The 25489-nt window shown below is 42.9% G+C and overlaps 1 protein-coding gene across 2 annotated transcripts in view; it reads left to right on the forward strand.

Moving 5' to 3' along the window:
* The window catches only part of LOC126161516 (leukocyte elastase inhibitor-like), a 147527-nt gene that overhangs the window by 107010 nt on the left and 15028 nt on the right, over window positions 1-25489 (forward strand). The window contains exon 8 of one of the 2 annotated variants that reach the window (XR_007534927.1): window positions 2866-2969. The exons of the other annotated variant lie outside the window; for it this stretch is intronic. The gene's annotated coding sequence lies outside the window, so the exon portion shown is untranslated. The remainder of the gene's footprint in view (window positions 1-2865; window positions 2970-25489) is intronic. 2 annotated transcript variants of the gene reach the window in all.

Genomic DNA, 25489 nt, shown 5'->3' on the forward strand with positions numbered 1-25489 from the left:
ACGCCAACCCACAATCCTGACATTTCACTCCTGTGCTCACTAAGCTTCAACAACATCCATATTTGTCACACATGACGGCAGATTAAACAATACAACTTACACTACAAACAAACAACACAAATACAAACAATACAAATTACACTACAAACAATTCCGCTACACCAATTAATAATTAGTAGAAAGTAACTTAACTTCTGGTGAGATGAGCAGAGAACTTGTGGACGTTAGGCAAATGTAGCAGCATGCGAATGTAGCAGCATTACTCGGCCGATAGGGATCGATGGCCTTGGCAGTTTGGTCCCTTAGGAATTCACACACATTACACAACTGAGAGGCTAAATTCATCACATTTAAATCTAGAAAATTTCTTATTTTGTTCATAAATACTTATGAGTGAATTACAGTTGTAATTTCAGTTTGGTAATGAAATAATGATTAACAGAATTGGTGGATTTAGCTGAGTCACATTTTCAATGACATACCTTACTTAAGTATCAATATTAAATGAACACAGTTTCTATTGGTTGCCGTATTCATACTATAAAATATGTACATAACATGTGATCAAAAGTATAGCATTTAATAATTTTTTCAGAACTAACAAATGTTTCGGGTAATAATAGCCGCATAATGCCAAGGTAAAAGAAATTAATTTCAGTGGTAAAAACACAAATTTTATGTGCCATAATAGTAAACATTGTTACTATGTTCTAACTGTTCATGTTAACTTAAATAATCAAATTATGAAAATGTAATGTAACTGTATAGATAAAAATATACCTAAAAACAAAGATGATGTGACTTACCAAATGAAAGTGCTGTCAGGTCGACAGACACACAAACGAACGCAAACATACACACAAAATTCAAGCTTTCGCAACAAACTGTTGCCTCATCAGGAAAGAGGGAAGGAGAGAGAAAGACAAAAGGATGTCTTTCTCTGTCTGTCTCTCTTTCTCTCTCCTTCCCTCTTTCCTGATGAGGCAACAGTTTGTTGCGAAAGCTTGAATTTTGTGTGTATGTTTGTGTTCGTTTGTGTGTCTGTCGACCTGCCAGCACTTTCATTTGGTAAGTCACATCATCTTTGTTTTTAGGTATATTTTTCCTTTGTGGAATGTTTCCTTCTATTATAACCATATGTATAGATAAAAAAATATACTCACCAAGCTGTGGAAATCACAATATAAAAGGTATTAAAGTTTTCAAGCTTTCATAGCCAGTGGTTCCTTCTTCTGGTAGAAAGGTTTGAAGGGAAAGGAAAGGGGCTGAAGCAAAAGGACTGTTGCGATTTAGGAAAAGAGGTAGAGTCCAGAAAAGCCCCCAGTCACCAATAACCCCAGGTCAGGGGAGACTTACCGGATGGGATATAAATGGAAATGTCCTGTGGTTAGGGCCTCCCATTGGGTAGACAGTTCGCCTGGTGCAGGTCTTTCGATTTGACGCCACTTCGGCGACCTGCGCGTCGATGGGGATGAAATGATGATGATTAGGACAACACAACACCCAGTCCCTGAGCGGAGAAAATCTCCGACCCAGCCGGGAATCGAACCCGGGCCCTTAGGATTGACAGTCTGTCACGCTGACCACTCAGCTACCGGGGCGGACACCGGATGGGATGAGAAGGAGGGATGGTTTGTTGACAATGGCATTGGGTTTTACCAGATGCCATCTAGGTGCTTCCCTACACACCAGTTTCTCGGAACTCTACAGGTGGAAACTGGTGTTACATCATGATGTTGGTTCTCACCACCGACATGGCCTTAATTTAGGTTAATTTCTTCAGTCTCAGCATTTCTTCACAGTAACTATTCTTCCCTTCATTCCCTTTTAGTTACCTGCATTTTTCATTTTCTGAGCTCTCCATTTTCTGCCCCCTCCATTTTTCACCGCCCGCTCTATATGATAGAGGGGGCGGTGAAAAATGGAGGGGTCAGAAAATGGAGAGCTCAGAAAATGAAAAATGCAGGTAACTAAAAGGGAATGAAGGGAAGAATAGTTACTGTGAAGAAATGCTGAGACTGAAGAAATTAACCTAAATTAAGGCCATGTCAGTGGTGAGAACCAACATCATAATGCACTTAGCTTTTCACTCTTATTAATTCATTCACAATATTTTGGCAGTAATCTCTGTGTTGTGTATTACCCTGTCTCCCACCTTTTAGCTCTTAGGTTTTCAAGTCTCATCTAGTGCAGTCCCCAGCAATTAGTCTTCTCATTCCATCTGGTAAGTTTCTCCTGACCCAAGCTTCTGAGTGACTTTTCCAGACTCTATCCCTTTTCCTAAACCTCACAAGTCCTTTTTCTTCACCGCTCTCCCTTCCCCTTCAGCCTTTCCATCAGAAGAAGAAGCACTGGCTCTGAAAGGTTGCAAACTTTAATACCTTCTATATGTATGTTCTTCTGCTGCCACTTCATGAGAGGACTTTCTTATGTATCCAATTACATTATGTTTATGTTAACTGAATCATTAAGCTTAATATTGGGAACTAATAACCTAAATATATTGTGGGGCAATATTTTTAATGTTGTAAAGTTATTAATTCATTGTATTTACTGATTAATATCTGTGATCACATTCTATAGTATAATATATTTTGTATGTCACATGTTTTATATGAACTATGTAAAACAGTGAACACACTAAAGTTGCAAAAGATGCTGATAAATATACAGTTCCCTGATAAGGCATTTTGTTTTACTTATCAGCAAACAGAAAAAATGCTATTCACATTATGTACTTCCTATACTTACTATTTTAAATTGGCGTTTTAATAAATTAATGTCTAACTAGTGAGTTAGCTTAGTAAATATTGTGAAGACAGAACCACCATTTGGCATTGAAAAGTCAGTGTTTTTTCAATACAGGGCAGTAGCAAATCTGTGATCCCTTGCAGCTAACAGCATAAGGAAGATTTGTGCAAGAGAGAAGCCATTGTGATGATTATCTTGACATCATCTCTCTGAGTTGTGTAAGTGTTTCATCATCATCTGTTTCTTCAAAAATATTTTGTGCCTGCTTGACAGGCAACAGGGTAAAACAATTTTCTTTGGCTTCACCATATACACATTTCTTTTCTATCCTGTTTGTACAAACCAGTTGCTATTTTTGTCTGCCAGTTTTCTACATTCACTATTTTATGTCTGTAGAGTTACTGAAAACATGCAGCCCCTGATTTCCTGGAGCCACACATTGTTTTCTACTTTCTTTATTGGTGCAGGATTGCTTTTAAATGTTGTTGGTCTTTGTCACACAGTCTAAAATGTTTGAAGAGAATCTTTACAACTCTGTGCTTTCACTATGTAGGTAGCGGAAACTTCAAAGGATATATCACCTGTTTCATGCATGACTAGTTTCTCTTTTCAGTTACTTCTGGTTATGGTGAATTCTCTTGTGATCTTCTGTGCAAATCTCTTGTCACGCTAACAGAAATTTATTACTGATAATCAAAGTTTTTGTTGAGTACTTTCTTGTATCCTTGGATTAAGCATTTTCATACATAATTACTGTGGAACACCCAATAATGAATGATTGTATATGGAGCACAATGACCTTATGTGTAAACATTATCTTCATAACTAAAAGTTTGTTCAGACATCGTTAACAATGATTTGCATTTATGCCCACATCTTCAGCCAAAATTTGTGCTGCTGCTTTATTCCAAACAGTGTTATGAATCTTCTAATAATCATGTGTTCCTTTAATGATTACATAATATTTGAAAACTTCCAATCTTGATGTGCTTTTTTACATTTGTACAAATACTTTTTCCCTTACTGCTAAAGTGTGATTAAAAAGTAATTTAAATGCCATGGTGATTGCTTTATTCCTTGCTTGTATGAAATTAAGAAATTACTGAAAGTCATAATTTCATGTGCACTGTTAGGCAAGACTAAGTTACACTGAAATAGAATGAGTGTCGGGGAGAGCAGAAATACTACAGTTACTCAAATTGTGTACTGATTTGAAGTCCATTTGAAGACTAAAGTTGGATGTGCAGAGTAGGAGAAGAAAATCACTGTGTAAAAGGGCAACATCCTGCCAGTAGCTTCAAGTTTTATAATTATATGTTGCCATATGTTCTGTAACTGTTTTAATTAACACAGTAAATAGGCTAAGTCATGTAATCTATACTGCTGTGGCCTATGGATGTTACACAAAGATGCTAGTTTCAGTCAGTTGGGCAGCTGGAAGCCAGTGACTGATTTTTGATCAACCTTTGGTCACATAAGTCAGAACTTTCAAATTACATGGATATCAAATGACTCGTTAGTATTTACCATTAGATGGTAAAATTCGTATGACAACTGGGCAGAACACTTTAAATAGGAAATACTGATCCTTGTTTGGAACTTATATGTTATTTCTTCAAGGAGTAAAGGAATAGTTCATTGGTAAAAACTAAAAAGGAGGGGCAGGTCACTCAAGTGGAAAGTTGGGGACATGTACCTGCAATAGGTGTGTCCCTCTCAATCTTGGACATTTTCTGTTTCCAATACCAGTGCTAGGATTTTTACCTCATGCTGTTAGGCATGGAGCAGTCATTCTATCTCCTTGTAATTTAACAGCTTCCTCAATTGAATTTTCCAAATGAGAAATTTTTCCTCTTTGCCTCCTGACTGGTGACAACACTTGCAGACCCCAGTTTGGTTTTTTAAATTTTTGTAACTTATTTACGCATACCATAATGCTCAACATTTTCATGAATTACAGGTTCAACTACCTCTTTACCAATGGCACTGTTACATGTACGAGGGTGAGTCAAATGAAAACCTTAAATATTTTTTAAATATTATTTATTGTTCAGAAGTGGTACAAAGCTGTATCACTTCTCAACATAATCTCCCCCATGCTCTATGCAAGTCCTCCAGTGCTTACAAAGTGCATAAATTCCTTTAGAAAAAAATTCTTTTGGTAGTCTGCGCAACCCCTCATGCACTGTGTGGTGTACCTCTTCATCAGAACAGAACTTCCTTCCTCCCATTACGTCTTTGAGTGGTCCAAACATATGGAAATCACTTGGGGCAAGGTCTGGTGAGTATGTTGGATGAGGAAGACACTCAAAATGCAGGTCTGGGATTGTTGCAACTGTTGTACGGGCAGAGTGGGGCCTTGCACTGTCATGTTGCCAAAGGACACCTGCTGACAGCAATCCACGTCGCTTTGATTTGATTGCAGGCTGCAGATGATTTTTCAGGAGATCTGTGTATGATGCACTGGTGACAGAGGTCCCTCTAGGCATGTCATGCTAAAAAATGATGGCTTTTTTGTCCCAAAAGAGAGTGAGCATAACCTTCCCTGCTGATGGTTCTGTTCGAAACTTCTTTGGCTTTTGTGATGAGCCATGGGGCCATTCCTTGCTCGCTGTCTTCATTTCTGGTTGGTGGAAGTGAACCCAGGTTTTGTCCCTAGTAACGATTCTTGCAAGGAAGCCATCACCTTCTCGTTCAAAGGACTGAAGAAGTTCTTCACAAGCATCAACATGTCGTTCTCTCATTTCAGGAGTCAGCTGCCGTGGCACCCATCTTGCAGACACTTTGTGAAACTGGAGCACATCATGCACAATGTGGTGTGCTGACCCAGGACTAACCTGTAAACATGCTGCAATGTCATTCAGTGTCACTCAGCTGTTTTCCTTCACTATGGCTTCAACTGCTGCAATGTTCTGTGGAGTCACAACTCGTTGTGCCTGACCTGGACATGGAGCATATTCCACTGAAGTCACACCATTTGCAATATTCCTACTCCATTCGTAGACTGGCTGCTGTGACAAACATGCATCACCGTATTGAACCTTCATTCGTCGATGAATTTCAGTAGGTTTCACACCTTCACTACGCAAAAACTGAATAACAGAACGGTGTTCTTCCCTGTTGCAAGTCACAAGTGGGGCGGCTATCTTTATACTGATACTGCGATGGTATGTATGCATCTACACTATGCTGCCACCTACAGGCCATTCTGCACGCTGTTTGTAGCAAGCTTACCAACTTACAGGATACCGGCATGAAATTTCGATTTGTTATTACAAATTTAAGGTTTTCATTTGACACCCTTGTACTTGCCACAGCAGTTTAGTGGCTCTCCTATTCCTCTCATTCCATATGAAGCCTGCTACCTCCACTCTTGATGTGTGTAACACTTACAGCATTTTGGAGATGAAAATAAAAAACAACAACACAGGAAATCCAGTGAGATAAGTTATTATCTGACAGTTCAAGTGAAGGAATGCAAGAAATTCTCAAAGATCCGCTGGTGGGTACCGTTATGAGAAGTGTATTACTGGGAGAAATTTCCTTGGGTAGTGAACACCAGGGAACCAGTCTTAAGTCAAATGCAGCATCATCAATCTTACCCATGATCTAAACATTTTGGTTAAACAAGAAAGATATTGTTTAATTACTTAGTAACAGAAAATAGTTCAGATTACAGTATCAAGTATACAGCATTAGATGATATTACTAATGTATCACGTGGGAAATTCATGTAACATGAAGGTACCATCACTCAAAGAGCAGCATGAGAAGCACTAGATGAAGTATTTTGTTGAATATTCAAATGGAGCTACAGGAAAGAACAAACCAGATTAAGAAATTCCTTCTGGGTGTACCTGGAATATTACCATACTCACAGGTATATGCAATATAACAACAATATGATACGAATATAATGGTTTAAATGACAAAGAGAAGGCATCCCTCCATGAACCATGGACCTTGCCGTTGGAGCGGAGGCTTGCATGCCTCAGCAATACAAATAGCCGTACCGTAGGTGCAACCACAATGGAGGGGTATCTCTTGAGAGGCCACACAAACATGTGGTTCCTGGAGAGTGGCAGCAGCCTTTCCAGTAGTTGCAGGGGCAACAATCTGGATGACTGGCTGACCTGGCCTAGTAACATCAACTAAAACGGTTTTGCTGTGCTGATACTGCAAATGGCTGAAAGCGAGGGGAAACTCCAGCCGTAATTTTTCCCGAGGGAATGCAGCATTACTGCATGGTTAAATGATGATGGCGTCTTCTTGGGTAAAATATTCCAAAGGTAAAATAGTCCCCCATTTGGATCTCCGGATGGAGACTACTCAGGAGGACGTTGTTATTCAGAGAAACAAAACTGCCATTCTAGAGATTGGAACATGGGATGTCAGATCCCTTAATCAGGAGGCAGGTTAGAAAATTTAAAAATGGAAATGGATAGATTAAACCTAGATATAGTGGGAATTAGTGAATTTTGGTGGCAGGAGGAACAAGACTTCCGGTTAGGTGAATACAGGGTCATAAATACAAAATCAAATAACAGTAATGCAGGAGTAGGTGAAATAAAGGGAAAAAAATATAGGAACATGGATAAGCTACTACAAACACCATAGTGAACACACATTGTAGCCAAGATAGACACAACGCCCATGCCTACCACAGCAGTACACGTTTATGTGCCAACTAGCTCCACAGATGATAAAGAGATTGGAAAAATGTATGATGCTATAAAAGAAATTATTCAGATAGTTAACAGTGACAAAAATTTAATAGGCATTGGGGACTGGAATTCAACTGTAGGAAAATGGAGAGAAGAAAAAATAGTAGGTGAATACAGACTGGGGGTAAGGAATGAAAGAGGAAGCCGCCTGGTAGAATTTTGCATAGAGCGTAAGTTAATCATAGCTAATACTTGGTTTGAAAATTATGAAAGAAAGTTGTATATGTGGAAGAAGCCTGGACGCACTGAAAGGTTTCAGATAAATTATATAATGGTATGACAGAGATTTAGTAACCAAGTTTTAAACTGTAAGATATTTCCAGGGGCAGATGTGGGTTCAGACCACAATTTATTGGTTATGAACTGTAGATTAAAACTGAAGAAACTGCAAAAAGGTAGGACTTAAAAGAGATGATGGGATATGGATAAACTGAAAGAACCAGAGGTTGTAGAGTGTTTCAGAGAGAGTGTTAGGGAACAGTTGACAAGAACAGGGGAAAGAAATACAGTAAAAGAAGAATGGATAGTTTTAAGAGATGAAATAGTGAAGACACCAGAAGACCAAGTAGGTAAAAAGACGAGGGCTAGTAGAATTCTGTGGGTAATAGAAGAGATACTGAATTTAACAGATAAAAGGAGAAAATATAAAAATGCAGTAAATGAAGCAGGTGAAAAGGAATGGTTCAAATGGCTCTGAGCACTATGGGACTTAACTTCTGAGGTCATCAGTCCCCTAGAACTTAGAACTACCGTATTTACTCGAATCTAAGCCGCACTTTTTTTCCAGTGTTTGTAATCAAAAAAACCGCCTGCGGCTTAGAATCGAGTGCAAAGCAAACGGAAGTTCTGAAAAATGTTGGTAGGTGCCGCCACAACTAACTTCTGCCCTCGAATATATGTAGCGCTACACAGGCATGCTTTGCAGGCACAAAGATAAATACTGGCGCCAAAACCTCTGTGTCAGTAAGTAAATTTTAAAAAAAAAGTGGAAGACGAGCTTTTTCCTCCGCCCCGAGTTTCGACCACTGCATTTTCATACATTATCCAACGAAGTAAATACAAATTCTGTATTGTTCATCTTCGAATGTAGCAGCATTTCAATGTACTATGAAAATCCGACTGGCAAGACTGTTTGGGATGTTTGTCAATATGCCCAACTCTATGCCTAAAGCTTTTCTCTCCCCTTGAATTTTGAGTCTCAAATTTCTGGTGCGGCTTATATTCGGGAAAAATGTTTTTCCTTGATTTCGAGTCTCATTTTTCAGGTGCGGCTTAGATTCGAGTAAATACGGTACTTAAACCTAACTAACCTAAGGGCATCACACACATCCATGCCCGAGGCAGGATTTGAACCTGTGACCATAGCGTTCGTGGGGTTCCAGACTGTAGCGCCTAGAATCGCTCGGCCACTCCGGCCAGCTGAAAAGGAATACAATCGTCTCAAAAATGAGATTGGCAGGAAGTGCAAAATGGCTAAGCAAGGATGGCTAGAAAACAAATGTATGGATGTAGAAGCATGTATCACTAGGGGTAAGATAGATACTGCCTACAGGAAAATTAAAGAGATCTTTGAAGAAAAGAGAACTGCCTGTATGGATATCAAGAGCTCAGATGGAAACCCAGTCCTAAGCAAAGAAGGGAAAATGGAAAGAGTATATAGAGGGTATACACAAGGGTGATGCACTTGAGAGCAATATCATGGAAATGGAAGTGGACGTGGATGAAGATGAAATGGAAGATAAGATACTGCATGAGGAATTTGACAGAGCGCTGAAAGGCCTAAGTCGAAACAAGGTCCCAGAAGTAGACAGCATTCCATTAGAACTACTGATATCTTTGGGAGAGACAATCATAATGAAACTCTCACCTGGTGAGCAAAATACCCTCAGACTTCAGACTTCAAGAAGAATATAATAATTCCAATGCCAAAGAAAGCAGGTGCTAACAGGTGTGAAAATTACCAACAATCAGTTTAATAAGTCATGGTTGCATAATACTAACACGAAATCTTTACAAACAAATGGAAAAACTGGTAGAAGCTGACCTAGGAGATGATCAGTTTGGAATCTAGAAATGTTGGAACACATGAGGCAGTAGAAACCCTATGACTTATCTTGGAAGATAGGTTAAGGAAAGGCAAACCTATGTTTCTAGCATCTTCAGACTTAGAAAAAGCTTTTGACAATAAATGAAAAGCACCGGTTTGCTTTTGTTATACAATATTATTGCGTTTGACAATGTTGACTGGAATACTCTCTTTCAAATTCTGAAGGTGGCAAGTGTAAAACAAGAGGGAGCAAAAGGCTATTTACAGTTTGTACTGAAGTCAGATGGCAATTATAAGAGTCAAGGGGCATTAAAGGAAGAAAGTGGCTGAGAAGGTAGTGAGACAGGGTTGTAGCCTATCCCCAATGTTATTCAGTCTGTATATTGAGCAGGCTGTAAAGGAAACAAAAGAAAAATTTGGAGAAATTGAAATCCATGGAGAAGAAATAAAAAAATTGATGATTGCTGACGACATTGTAATTCTGTCAGAGACAGCAAAGGACCCTGGAAGAGTAGCTGAACAAAATGGACAGTGTCTTGAAAGGAGCATATAAGATGAACATCAACAAAAGCAAAACGATGATAGTGGAATGTAGTCGAATTGAATCAGGTGATGCTGAGGGAATTAAATTAGGAAATGAAGCACTTAAAGTAGTAAATGAGTTTTGCTGTCTGGGGAGCAAAATAACTGATGATGGTTGAAGTGGAGAGAATATAAAATGTAGAGTAACTATGGCAAGGAAAGCATTTCTGAAGAAGAGAAATTTGTTAACATCAGGTATAGATTTAAGTGTCAGAAAGTCTTTCCTGAAAGTATTTGTATGTAGTGTAGCAATTTATGGAAGTGAAACATGGATGATAAACAGTGTAGACAAGAAGAGAATAGAAGCTTTTGAAATGTGGTGCTACAGAAGAATGATGAAGATTAGATGCATAGATCACGTAACTAATGAGGAGATACTGAACAGAATTGGGGAGAAGACGCATTTGTGGCAGAACCTGACTATAATAAGAGATCATTTGGTAGGACGTATTCTGAGGTGATCACCAATTTAGTATTGGAGGGTAAAAATCTTAGAGGGAGACCAAAAGATGAATACACTAATCAGATTGAGAAGGATGTAGGTTGGAACAGTTATTCGGAGATGAAGAGGCTTGCACAGGATAGAGTAGCATGGAGAGCTGCATCAAATCAGTCTCTGGACTAAAGAACACAACAACAGAGAAAGCATTAAGTGCCAGACAGATTCATTTAGGAAGACAGTTAGATATTATTCAGCCATTTGACTTAGTTCTTCATCAGATGTAGACAGAGCAAAGCTCTCACACAAGCACAACTTGTACACACATGGCCTCTGTCATCTCCAGGCACTGAGACTGACTGTGGTTGGGCCAAGGGGCAGTAATCTTTTCTTTAGTGAGTAGTGGGTCTGTAGGGGTGGCGTGGAACAGAGAGAGCGAGGGGTTGCAGGGCAGGGCAGAGCTGAGGGAAGATGATAGTGTGTTCTCTCTCTCTCTCTCTCTCTCTCTCTCTCTCTCTCTCTCTCTCTCTCTGTGGGGTGGGGGGGGGGGGGCGTGCACGTGCTTGCAGTGGTCAGCTACTAGAATGCAATAGGAGGCTGTACTTTGGGGATAAAAGAGGTAGAAGAGAAAAGCAGAGAACGAGAAAGAGACTTGTGGTTTACATTGGGGTATAGAAGGTGTATGTGAGGCTGGAGTGAGAGTAGGAAAGAGGATAGAGTCAGGTGGAAGACAGCGACGAGCAAAACTTGAGGCTGGCATTATGGAAATGAAGGATATGTTGCAGGGACAGTTCCCACTTCCACAATATGGGAAAGGTTGGTATTGATGGGGAGAATACAGGTGGCACAGGCAGTGAAGCAGCAATTGAAGTCAAACACATGATGGTGGGCAATGTGCTCAGCAATGGAGTGGTCCAGCTGTCTCTTGGCCAAAGTTTGGTGGTGGCCAGTTATGCAGACATACAGCTGGTAGTTGTCATGCCCGTGTAAAACGTGGCAGTGGTTGCAACTAAGTTGTTAGAGCACATGGCTGCTTTCACAGGTGCCCCTGCCTTTGCTCAGGTAGGACCACAAAGAGAAGACAGGAGACACATAGACAGTCCAATTTTCATTCCTTCTATTTTGACAGGAACAGGAACAGGAGTGCCATGCCCCATACGATGCCATGCATCATAACTTGTGAAACATGTCTGTAGATGTAGATGACTGTGACAGGACTGGAGCAGGTGGTAGTGGGAGCATGTATGGGACAAGTCTTGCATCTAGATCTATTGCAAGGATATCTCCCATGAGACAAAGAATTGGGAACAGGGGTGGAATACGGATGGACAAGTATATCACATAGGTTAAGCAGGTGGCAGAATACCACTGTCGGAGGGGGGGGGGGGAGGATGAGGATGATAGTAGGGAGGCTATTTCTTATTTCAGGGCACAGTGAGAAGTAGGCTAAACCCTGGTATAGAATGTGATTACACGCATAAAAAGGGAAAAAATAGCCTTGAATTATTTGGTGCAACTTTTTTTCCATTATTCATATCAGGTCTTTTTCTTAAGATGAATCTTCATGGAAGGCATAGCTGCAGAATAACTACAATACATTAGTTAGTAAGTTTCATGTTCCATGATCCATGGATCATTTGCACGATGAATTGTGATGATGTGGAATGAGTCATTTCACATATACATTACACATTCATATGGAAATATGGCTATGTGCTGACTGTTTACAACTTTTTTATGTTTTAATACAATTATGAGTTAGTAATTCCTACCACCATATTTGTTGTACATAACAAAAACAGAAATTCTTCTTTGGTATTGAAGGAGTTGTCAAGGATAAACTTTTGCAGTTATTTTTGAAATTTTACTTTGCTGCCTGCCAAACATTTTAAATCATTGAGTAAATGATAACAGATTTTTTTTTCTTCTGGTATAATACTTGCGTACATCATTGTGACTTTTGAACTGCAGCAGATTATTTATAACAAATTTTAAGAGTGAAACATTCATAACTGGATAGAGGTAGCAGTTGTGCGTGCGAGGTATGATTGCTCATGTGAATGTGCGTGGATTTCTCTTTTCTGAAAGCTTATATGTAACAGTCTTCTTGTCATATGTGTCTCTGATTCAACAAGTCATCTTTACTATGAGTAGCAATCTATCCTTTTCATAATACTGTTTGTATTTCAACCCAGACTTTTCATTCCTAGATAATGCAGTACGGAATCCATATGCCTCATAAACAGTTCAAAATTGTCCATTTGGGTTCTGTGTACAATAACAATTCAAAGTGAACTATTTCTCAGTATTAATTCAAAAGCTCATACTTCTGTGTGCTGACTGCTACAAAATCTAATTGTTTCAGTGTTTTTCAACTTTTGTTCTGTCTTAAAATGCATAACAACTCCTCCTTTTCTCATATTAGGCACAGATGATTAAGATGCTAGAGTGTAAACTGTTATATTTAACTTTTCTAACCCTGTAAATATGTGATACTCAGATAGGCCCAGTATATCTATCTTTTTCAGAGCCCTCTAAATTTTCCAGATACGTAAGAAGCTCCTCTACTTTATTACTCAGTTCTCTAATACTCTCACGATTACTGTGCATACTTAAGTATCTTGTGGTGCTCTTCTGTTGTTTCATCTTCTTTCACAACAGGATGCCAAATTCCTGACCCTAATCTAAAAAAGGGTACTAACCATCTGTCCACCAGGATGAGTGACCACCGCCAAACTGTGGCCAAGAGCAAAGTGGGCTGCCCTGTGGCACAACGTGTGGGCAAACATAACATGCTTGATTTCAGTGGCTGCTTCAAAACCCAGGCCATCTTGCTCCTCTCTTCCACCACCAGCTTTTCTGAACTGCACAGGTGGAAGTTACCTGTACAACACTTTCTCCGTTCCCGAAATCATCCTGGCCTCAACCTATGGTAACCTCCTTTTCCCACACCATCCACCCAACAGTTTCTACCCCCTCTGCCCTATCACCTCCTCCAAAGTCACAACCCCTGCACTGCTTTCTGCCAATGCATCCAGCAGCCTATTCCACTTCTCTGCTCCTCTCCTTTTCTGCCCACCCCACTCTGGACTGCTGCTTCGTTCAACATTACACAGTTTCATTCTGGCCAGAGATATCTGTTGATATTCTTACATGGACTTTCAATTGTTTTATTTACTTACTTATTTATTTATTTACTTATTTATTTACATTTTCTTTGCAAGAAGCCACCAAAATTATGGCTTTTGGTTATATCAGAAATAATAGCTTACAATAATTATACTAAGAAAATATGTTTATATTCAAAAATTGTTGGGTCTTATATTAACTCTCTCAGATTTTTGGGTAAAAGGTTGAGATGTTCACAGGTGCACACACAAAGGAGAATGAATCAGAATAAAGCATTTGCCGAGCTAAGAGTACAAATACTCTCTCTCTCTCTCTCTCTCTCTCTCTCTCTCTCTCTCTCTCTCACTCACTCTCTCTCTCTCTCTCTCTCTCTCACACACACACACACACACACACACACACACACACCTATACATCTGTGTTGTGCCAGATAGATATGCATTGCCAGGATTACAGTTTAGCAGGTGGACTATTACAGTTTGGCATGTGGCCCAGGATGGGGTGCAGCATGGGTAGGGGAGAAAGAAGTGGGCAGCCAGAGCAGGGGTTGGAAACGGGTAGCTAGCAGCTCAGAGGCAGGCAGCAGGTGTGCTGGCTAGGAATGTGGAAGGGAGGGGTGGTGGGCTAGTCCAGTGATATGTGGATACCAGAGCTGGTAAGTTGTGGTGCGTGGTGATGACATGGAGGTGTGGACTGGGAGAGTGTGACAGGACTACCAGGTAGACTGTGTCAGAACAGTGGGTTAGTGGAGATGGAGGCCAGGAAGATTACAGGAGTGAAGGTTGTGTGGCTGGGATAACCCCATCCATGAAGCTGTTGATGGAGCAAAGGATCCAGGTAGCACATGTTGTGTAACAACAATGGCACTTGAACATGTTGCGGTCAGAAGCACATCATGCCACTGTGTGGTCAACTTTTTTCTTGGCCACAGTTTTACACTTGCCTTATATTCTGGTGGACAGTTGTTGGTTGTCTTGCTAATACACTCCTTGAAATTGAAATAAGAATACCGTGAATTCATTGTCCCAGGAAGGGGAAACTTTATTGACACATTCCTGGGGTCAGATACATCACATGATCACACTGACAGAACTACAGGCACATAGACACAGGCAACAGAGCATGCACAATGTCGGCACTAGTACAGTGTATATCCACCTTTCGCAGCAATGCAGGCTGCTATTCTCCCATGGAGACGATCGTAGAGATGCTGGATGTAGTCCTGTGGAACGGCTTGCCATGCCATTTCCACCTGGCGCCTCAGTTGGACCAGCGTTCGTGCTGGACTTGCAGACCCCGTGAGACGACGCTTCATCCAGTCCCAAACATGCTCAATGGGGGACAGATCCGGAGATCTTGCTGGCCAGGGTAGTTGACTTACACCTTCTAGAGCACGTTGGGTGGCACGGGGTACATGCGGACGTGCATTGTCCTGTTGGAACAGCAAGTTCCCTTGCCGGTCTAGGAATGGTAGAACGATGGGTTCGATGACGGTTTGGATGTACCGTGCACTATTCAGTGTCCCCTCGACGATCACCAGTGGTGTACGGCCAGTGTAGGAGATCGCTCCCCACACCATGATGCCGTGTGTTGGCCCTGTGTGCCTCGGTCGTATGCAGTCCTGATTGTGGCGCTCACCTGCACGGCGCCAAACACGCATACGACCATCATTGGCACCAAGGCAGAAGCGACTCTCATCGCTGAAGACGACACGTCTCCATTCGTCCCTCCATTCACGCCTGTCGCGACACCACTGGAGGCGGGCTGCACGATCTTGGGGCGTGAGCGGAAGACGGCCTAACGGTGTGCGGGACCGTAGCCCAGCTTCATGGAGACGGTTGCGAATGGTCCTCGCCGATACCCCAGGAGCAACAGTGTCCCTAATTTGCTGGGAAGTGGCGGTGCGGTCCCCTACGGCACTGCGTAGGATCCTACGGTCTTGTCGTGCATCCGTGCGTCGCTGCGGTCCGGTCCCAGGTCGACGGGCACGTGCACCTTCCGCCGACCACTGGCGACAACATCGATGTACTGTGGAGACCTCACGCCCCACGTGTTGAGCAATTCGGCGGTACGTCCACCCGGCCTCCCGCATGCCCACTATACGCCCTCGCTCGAAGTCCGTCAACTGCACATACGGTTCACGTCCACGCTGTCGCGGCATGCTACCAGTGTTAAAGACTGCGATGGAGCTCTGTATGCCACGGCAAACTGGCTGACACTGACGGCGGCGGTGCACAAATGCTGCGCAGCTAGCGCCATTCGACGGCCAACACCGCGGTTCCTGGTGTGTCCGCTGTGCCGTGCGTGTGATCATTGCTTGTACAGCCCTCTCACAGTGTCCGGAGCAAGTATGGTGGGTCTGACACACCGGTGTCAATGTGTTCTTTTTTCCATTTCCAGGAGTGTATAAAAAGCTGTGCAGTGGTAGCACAGAGTTGGTGCATCACATGGCTGCTTATACAGGTGACCCTGCCTCTGATGGGTAGAATAAGCCTGTAGCAGAACTGGAGTGGGAAATGATGGGTGGATGAATTGGGAATGTCTTGTGCCTATGTCTTTCACAGGGATATATGACCCCTGTGGCAAAGGGTTGGGAGTGGCATGGACAACGATGTGGTGTAGATTAAGTAGGCAACAGAATACCATTTCAGGAGGGGTGAGAAGTTTCTTTGGAAGAATGTCCTCATTTCTGGGCATGGTGATAGATAATCAAAACCCTCGCTAAGGATATGGTTCAGTTTCTCTAGCCAGTATGATACTGGGTGATGAGGAGGACGTTACTTTGTAGCTGAGAGAATTCTTGTCACTCAGATATGCTGTCCACAGGTGGCCAGAATGTATCAGAATGATTGTTTGGTGTGGAAGGAGGTGACAGCTGACAAAATGCAGGTACTGTTGGTGGTTAGTGTGTTTAATATGGACAGAGGTGTGGATGGGACCTTCAGATAGGTGGAGGTTGACGTCCGAGAATGTGGCATGTTGGATTTAGGAGGACCAGGTGAAGCAGATGGGAGAGAAGGCATTCAGGTTGTGGAGGAATGAGAATAGGCTGTGTAGATCATGGAGATATGATCAGTAAACCTGAACCAGACAAGTGCTTTGGGAGATTAGTGAGGTTTCCTCTAGATGACCCATAAAGAGGTTGGCATAGGATGGTGCCATGGACCTGCCCATGGCAGTGTTACAGAATTGTTTGTATGTCTTCTCCTCAAAGGTGAAGCTGTGTGACCGGATATGGTTGAAAAGATGTATAAAAGGGCTGAGGTAATGAGTCTGGAATATGAAGGACTTTATAGTTTGACCTCTCTGACTGGATCCGCTCACTCTTAGTGAATCCTCTATCTTACAGAAGTAACTTAAGAATTGTGGGACTGGTGACTGCTTTTTAGTCCCATAACACCCCCCCCCCCCTCAGTCAGTCAGTTGAGAAGTACTGTTTGATAGGGACAAGGCCATGGGCATCAGCAATGTTTGTGTGTAGGGAGGTGGCATCAACAGTGTTGAGTAGGGATCCAGGTGCTAAAGGGGTGGCGGCGCTCGAGAAACAATTGTCTGGTTCAGGTTTAATGATGATATCTCCATGAGCTAGACTCAGAGCCAAGACACTCTATCCTGAATCCTCCATAAGGCCCAAGAGTTGTTGAAAGAAGTGGTTAGTCTCTTTGATGTGAGAGGCTAGGCTTCGGGCAATTGGTTGCAGGTGTTGATGGACAAGAGGGGAAATTCATTCAATGGGAGCACAATAACCAGCTACAATGGGCCACCCCTTTACCACCTGGATCCCTACTCATCATTGTTGGTGCCATCTTCCTCTACACCAAAATCCCTCACACCCAAGTAAGCTATTTTCTGTCTACACTCAGAAAATTTGGCAAATGGCTACTGTTGTCCACTTTCCATATAACACAGACAGAGAAGAGAGATTCGTAAAGTGACTGACAGAAATTGATCAACACAAGTTTAAAATAGAAAGTTGATCATCAATGAGCAGCTAGTCTTTTCTCACATGCTCTTATGCTAGCGATGGCAAGTGAAATTTGAAATGCACAAGCAACACACAAAATTCATTCCTAGATAATGCAGTACGGAATCCATATGCCTCATAAACAGTTCAAAATTGTCCATTTGGGTTCTGTGTACAATAACAATTCAAAGTGAACTATTTCTCAGTATTAATTCAAAAGCTCATACTTCTGTGTGCTGACTGCTACAAAATCTAATTGTTTCAGTGTTTTTCAACTTTTGTTCTGTCTTAAAATGCATAACAACTCCTCCTTTTCTCATATTAGGCACAGATGATTAAGATGCTAGAGTGTAAACTGTTATATTTAACTTTTCTAACCCTGTAAATATGTGATACTCAGATAGGCCCAGTATATCTATCTTTTTCAGAGCCCTCTAAATTTTCCAGATACGTAAGAAGCTCCTCTACTTTATTACTCAGTTCTCTAATACTCTCACGATTACTGTGCATACTTAAGTATCTTGTGGTGCTCTTCTGTTGTTTCATCTTCTTTCACAACAGGATGCCAAATTCCTGACCCTAATCTAAAAAAGGGTACTAACCATCTGTCCACCAGGATGAGTGACCACCGCCAAACTGTGGCCAAGAGCAAAGTGGGCTGCCCTGTGGCACAACGTGTGGGCAAACATAACATGCTTGATTTCAGTGGCTGCTTCAAAACCCAGGCCATCTTGCTCCTCTCTTCCACCACCAGCTTTTCTGAACTGCACAGGTGGAAGTTACCTGTACAACACTTTCTCCGTTCCCGAAATCATCCTGGCCTCAACCTATGGTAACCTCCTTTTCCCACACCATCCACCCAACAGTTTCTACCCCCTCTGCCCTATCACCTCCTCCAAAGTCACAACCCCTGCACTGCTTTCTGCCAATGCATCCAGCAGCCTATTCCACTTCTCTGCTCCTCTCCTTTTCTGCCCACCCCACTCTGGACTGCTGCTTCGTTCAACATTACACAGTTTCATTCTGGCCAGAGATATCTGTTGATATTCTTACATGGACTTTCAATTGTTTTATTTACTTACTTATTTATTTATTTACTTATTTATTTACATTTTCTTTGCAAGAAGCCACCAAAATTATGGCTTTTGGTTATATCAGAAATAATAGCTTACAATAATTATACTAAGAAAATATGTTTATATTCAAAAATTGTTGGGTCTTATATTAACTCTCTCAGATTTTTGGGTAAAAGGTTGAGATGTTCACAGGTGCACACACAAAGGAGAATGAATCAGAATAAAGCATTTGCCGAGCTAAGAGTACAAATACTCTCTCTCTCTCTCTCTCTCTCTCTCTCTCTCTCTCTCTCTCACACACACACACACACACACACACACACCTATACATCTATGTTGTGCCAGATAGATATGCATTGCCAGGATTACAGTTTAGCAGGTGGACTATTACAGTTTGGCATGTGGCCCAAGATGGGGTGCAGCATGGGTAGGGGAGAAAGAAGTGGGCAGCCAGAGCAGGGGTTGGAAACGGGTAGCTAGCAGCTCAGAGGCAGGCAGCAGGTGTGCTGGCTAGGAATGTGGAAGGGAGGGGTGGTGGGCTAGTCCAGTGATATGTGGATACCAGAGCTGGTAAGTTGTGGTGCGTGGTGATGACATGGAGGTGTGGACTGGGAGAGTGTGACAGGACTACCAGGTAGACTGTGTCAGAACAGTGGGTTAGTGGAGATGGAGGCCAGGAAGATTACAGGAGTGAAGGTTGTGTGGCTGGGATAACCCCATCTATGAAGCTGTTGATGGAGCAAAGGATCCAGGTAGCACATGTTGTGTAACAGCAATGGCACTTGAACATGTTGCGGTCAGAAGCACATCATGCCACTGTGTGGTCAACTTTTTTCTTGGCCACAGTTTTACACTTGCCTTATATTCTGGTGGACAGTTGTTGGTTGTCTTGCTAATACACTCCTGGAAATTGAAATAAGAATACCGTGAATTCATTGTCCCAGGAAGGGGAAACTTTATTGACACATTCCTGGGGTCAGATACATCACATGATCACACTGACAGAACTACAGGCACATAGACACAGGCAACAGAGCATGCACAATGTCGGCACTAGTACAGTGTATATCCACCTTTCGCAGCAATGCAGGCTGCTATTCTCCCATGGAGACGATCGTAGAGATGCTGGATGTAGTCCTGTGGAACGGCTTGCCATGCCATTTCCACCTGGCGCCTCAGTTGGACCAGCGTTCGTGCTGGACTTGCAGACCCCGTGAGACGACGCTTCATCCAGTCCCAAACATGCTCAATGGGGGACAGATCCGGAGATCTTGCTGGCCAGGGTAGTTGACTTACACCTTCTAGAGCACGTTGGGTGGCACGGGGTACATGCGGACGTGCATTGTCCTGTTGGAACAGCAAGTTCCCTTGCCGGTCTAGGAATGGTAGAACGATGGGTTCGATGACGGTTTGGATGTACCGTGCACTATTCAGTGTCCCCTCGACGATCACCAGTGGTGTACGGCCAGTGTAGGAGATCGCTCCCCACACCATGATGCCGTGTGTTGGCCCTGTGTGCCTCGGTCGTATGCAGTCCTGATTGTGGCGCTCACCTGCACGGCGCCAAACACGCATACGACCATCATTGGCACCAAGGCAGAAGCGACTCTCATCGCTGAAGACGACACGTCTCCATTCGTCCCTCCATTCACGCCTGTCGCGACACCACTGGAGGCGGGCTGCATGATGTTGGGGCGTGAGCGGAAGACGGCCTAACGGTGTGCGGGACCGTAGCCCAGCTTCATGGAGACGGTTGCGAATGGTCCTCGCCGATACCCCAGGAGCAACAGTGTCCCTAATTTGCTGGGAAGTGGCGGTGCGGTCCCCTACGGCACTGCGTAGGATCCTACGGTCTTGGCATGCATCCGTGCGTCGCTGCGGTCCGGTCCCAGGTCGACGGGCACGTGCACCTTCCGCCGACCACTGGCGACAACATCGATGTACTGTGGAGACCTCACGCCCCACGTGTTGAGCAATTCGGCGGTACGTCCACCCGGCCTCCCGCATGCCCACTATACGCCCTCGCTCGAAGTCCGTCAACTGCACATACGGTTCACGTCCACGCTGTCGCGGCATGCTACCAGTGTTAAAGACTGCGATGGAGCTCTGTATGCCACGGCAAACTGGCTGACACTGACGGCGGCGGTGCACAAATGCTGCGCAGCTAGCGCCATTCGACGGCCAACACCGCGGTTCCTGGTGTGTCCGCTGTGCCGTGCGTGTGATCATTGCTTGTACAGCCCTCTCACAGTGTCCGGAGCAAGTATGGTGGGTCTGACACACCGGTGTCAATGTGTTCTTTTTTCCATTTCCAGGAGTGTATAAAAAGCTGTGCAGTGGTAGCACAGAGTTGGTGCATCACATGGCTGCTTATACAGGTGACCCTGCCTCTGATGGGTAGAATAAGCCTGTAGCAGAACTGGAGTGGGAAATGATGGGTGGATGAATTGGGAATGTCTTGTGCCTATGTCTTTCACAGGGATATATGACCCCTGTGGCAAAGGGTTGGGAGTGGCATGGACAACGATGTGGTGTAGATTAAGTGGGCAACAGAATACCATTTCAGGAGGGGTGAGAAGTTTCTTTGGAAGAATGTTTTCATTTCTGGGCATGGTGATAGATAATCAAAACCCTCGCTAAGGATATGGTTCAGTTTCTCTAGCCAGTATGATACTGGGTGATGAGGAGGACGTTACTTTGTAGCTGAGAGAATTCTTGTCACTCAGATATGCTGTCCACAGGTGGCCAGAATGTATCAGAATGATTGTTTGGTGTGGAAGGAGGTGACAGCTGACAAAATGCAGGTACTGTTGGTGGTTAGTGTGTTTAATATGGACAGAGGTGTGGATGGGACCTTCAGATAGGTGGAGGTTGACGTCCGAGAATGTGGCATGTTGGATTTAGGAGGACCAGGTGAAGCAGATGGGAGAGAAGGCATTCAGGTTGTGGAGGAATGAGAATAGGCTGTGTAGATCATGGAGATATGATCAGTAAACCTGAACCAGACAAGTGCTTTGGGAGATTAGTGAGGTTTCCTCTAGATGACCCATAAAGAGGTTGGCATAGGATGGTGCCATGGACCTGCCCATGGCAGTGTTACAGAATTGTTTGTATGTCTTCTCCTCAAAGGTGAAGCTGTGTGACCGGATATGGTTGAAAAGATGTATAAAAGGGCTGAGGTAATGAGTCTGGAATATGAAGGACTTTATAGTTTGACCTCTCTGACTGGATCCGCTCACTCTTAGTGAATCCTCTATCTTACAGAAGTAACTTAAGAATTGTGGGACTGGTGACTGCTTTTTAGTCCCATAACACCCCCCCCCCCCCCCCTCAGTCAGTCAGTTGAGAAGTACTGTTTGATAGGGACAAGGCCATGGGCATCAGCAATGTTTGTGTGTAGGGAGGTGGCATCAACAGTGTTGAGTAGGGATCCAGGTGCTAAAGGGGTGGCGGCGCTCGAGAAACAATTGTCTGGTTCAGGTTTAATGATGATATCTCCATGAGCTAGACTCAGAGCCAAGACACTCTATCCTGAATCCTCCATAAGGCCCAAGAGTTGTTGAAAGAAGTGGTTAGTCTCTTTGATGTGAGAGGCTAGGCTTCGGGCAATTGGTTGCAGGTGTTGATGGACAAGAGGGGAAATTCATTCAATGGGAGCACAATAACCAGCTACAATGGGCCACCCCTTTACCACCTGGATCCCTACTCATCATTGTTGGTGCCATCTTCCTCTACACCAAAATCCCTCACACCCAAGTAAGCTATTTTCTGTCTACACTCAGAAAATTTGGCAAATGGCTACTGTTGTCCACTTTCCATATAACACAGACAGAGAAGAGAGATTCGTAAAGTGACTGACAGAAATTGATCAACACAAGTTTAAAATAGAAAGTTGATCATCAATGAGCAGCTAGTCTTTTCTCACATGCTCTTATGCTAGCGATGGCAAGTGAAATTTGAAATGCACAAGCAACACACAAAATGTTCAAAAAATCTCACATATACTCTAAGACAAATCTCTCTCTCTCTCTCTCTCTCTCACACACACACACACACACACACACACACACACACACACACACACACACCACAAAGGAATAATCAAAATGGTATGGAAATTGGTAAATGTAATATACATGTACAGACAAACAGATGATTACAGTCACAGAAAAACTGGATGACTGATTCAAGAGAAAGAGCTTCACAAATTGAGCAAGTCAGTAACACATTGGCCAAGCTGTTATTTGGGGTGGCATTAATTGCTAGAGTAGTTGGATGTCCTCCTGAGGGATATCTTGCCAAGTTGTGTCCAGATGGCCCATTGGATCATCAAAATCCTGTTGGAGGGCCCTTCCCATAATGCTCCAAACTTTCTCAAGTGGGGAAAGGTCATACACCCTAGCTGGGCAAACTAGGTTTTGGCAAACATGAAGACACACACATCTTCAGCCTGGAATCTTATTCACTTGAGTGAAATTGTCTTCAGTGATGAGTTCCACTTCAAACTGAGCCCCAGTGACCAGTGAAAGTTTGTCTGGAGATGTCCCAGACAGTGGTGAGATACCAACCTGATTGTTGCTGCCATGCGGCCCAACAACCAGGAATGATGACCTGGAGTGCCATTTCTTTCAATAATAGGACCTCTTACAGCACCCTTATAGCACAACATTATGTAGATGATACTCTACATCCTTTTTTGTTACCCTTCACGGGAAGTCATCGTGGGCTTACATTACAACAAGATAATGTCCACCTGCACACTGTGAGAGTTTCTACTGCTTGTTTTCGTTCTTGCTAGACCCTACCTTGGCCCTTGGTAGATACTACCTTAGCCAGCAAGGTTGCCAGATCTCTTCCCAATTTAGAATATTTGGAGCATCATGGATAGGGTCCTCAATTAGCTTGGGGATTTTGACGATCTAAGCACGAATTTGGCAGAATTTAGCTCGATAGTCCTCAGGTGGACATCCAATAACTATCAATCTATGCCAAGCTGAATAACTGTTCGCATAATGACCAGAGGTGGACAAATGCATTAGTGACTTGGTCAGTTTGTGAAGTTCTTTTTCTAGAATAAATCATCCAATTTTTCTGAAACTTTAATCATTTGTTTGGCTATATGTGTACTTCACACCTACCAATTTCTGTGTCATTCAGACAATTCCTTCATGGTGTGTCATTGTTTCTTCTTCTTAGAGTGTAATTTGCATATATGAACAATAAAGTTAAATGAATAATGAGATGCCATGTATCTGTCTTTCTTTATTTTTATGAAGTTATCTCTTCTGGCCCAGTTGGCTATGAAGATAGGACAGACTGTTCGCTGTCACCAGAAATTTAAAAACTGGCTAAGAGTACTGCTGTTCAGCAGTACCTTCTGTATACACTGAGATCAGGCAAAACATTATGACCAACGCACACCGGGACATTGGGTGCTGCCTGGTGGCGTTGCAGGCATGTGACACAGTAACAGAGATTATTTTTATGTGGAGCCTGTGAATGAGCATCTCAAAAATGGCAAAGATAGTGGAAATCACCAGTAGGCGTGAAATGGTTGGATGTCCACGTCTCTTCAAAGAATGTGAGGTTTCGAGGCTTGTCTATTCTGTAAAATGGGATAGATAGTGATGTGTAGCATCTCTGCCGAAAGAGCACAATGCTGGTGCCTGCACAAGTGTTTCAGAGCACACTGTCCATTGTACATTTTTGAACATGGAACTCAGCAGCAGACCACTCGTACATTTTCACATGTTGACCCAATGGTATCATCAATTACAATTGCAGTGGGCACGGGACCATTGGGATTCGACTGTTGATCAATGGAAACGTGTCAGCTCTTCAGGTGAATCACTACACTAGGTCTATGGTCGTCTCCACAGAAGCCTTTATTGAGGTAAGTAGCAGCTTGAAATGTACAGCACACTATGTACACAGGCTGGTGGGAGCTGTAATATCAGGGTTGCCAGAAGTTTCCCCCAAGTGGAATTCCCTGATATTTCACTGATTTCCAGACTGGTTTTATCATTTTTTCCTGACAGATTTTGAGATCTGAAAAATATGTAAAGACTTCTGTATTTCTCCCCCATGTGAGCAAAAATCTTAAGTACTGGCATCAACATCTTTTGTAATGAACTGTTTTTTGATGGGGAAAGCAAGCCAAATCGTATGTGTGTTTCATAAAGACCACTGTTGTTGTTATATTTCAATAAAACGAAACACGTTTGCTGACAATAATACACATTTCCTTGGAAGTGCAAGACAGATTTAAAATACCTTCACTGTTTTCAGAAATAACCTCAGAAAAAAGTAGGCTTCTTGAAAGAAGTGTATATGGCAAGGAAGAATTGTGTAAACCAACACTATAGGTGACCACCAATAAAATATTGGCTCTAATGTATTCGTTATTGTCAGCTATTACTGTTACGTCTATTATTTACAGGTATCATGTGATTTTTTGTTTTTCGAGAAATATGTGAGTACATAGCATACAAACCGCCAGTGACTGCCAGTTTTCTTCTTTTTACTGTCCATACTTTCTAATATATAAACTACTTTCGAAGTGCCAAAACATACTACAACACAACACTGTAGAATGTACTTGTGGTGAGGCAGTTGCAATTCCTGAAATCCATCACCCGTGGCCTGCCGAGGAACACTGCAGTCTTGGGTCCATGGACAGACCAAAAATTCTGCCGCATTATGCCACACACAGACAGACCCAGCCTGTGGACAGATTGGTGAGACCAGATCTGACTTGCAGGACTTGCACATTACTGG

The sequence above is a fragment of the Schistocerca cancellata genome, chromosome 2 (genome assembly GCF_023864275.1).
Source record: "Schistocerca cancellata isolate TAMUIC-IGC-003103 chromosome 2, iqSchCanc2.1, whole genome shotgun sequence".
NCBI lineage: Eukaryota > Metazoa > Arthropoda > Insecta > Orthoptera > Acrididae > Schistocerca > Schistocerca cancellata.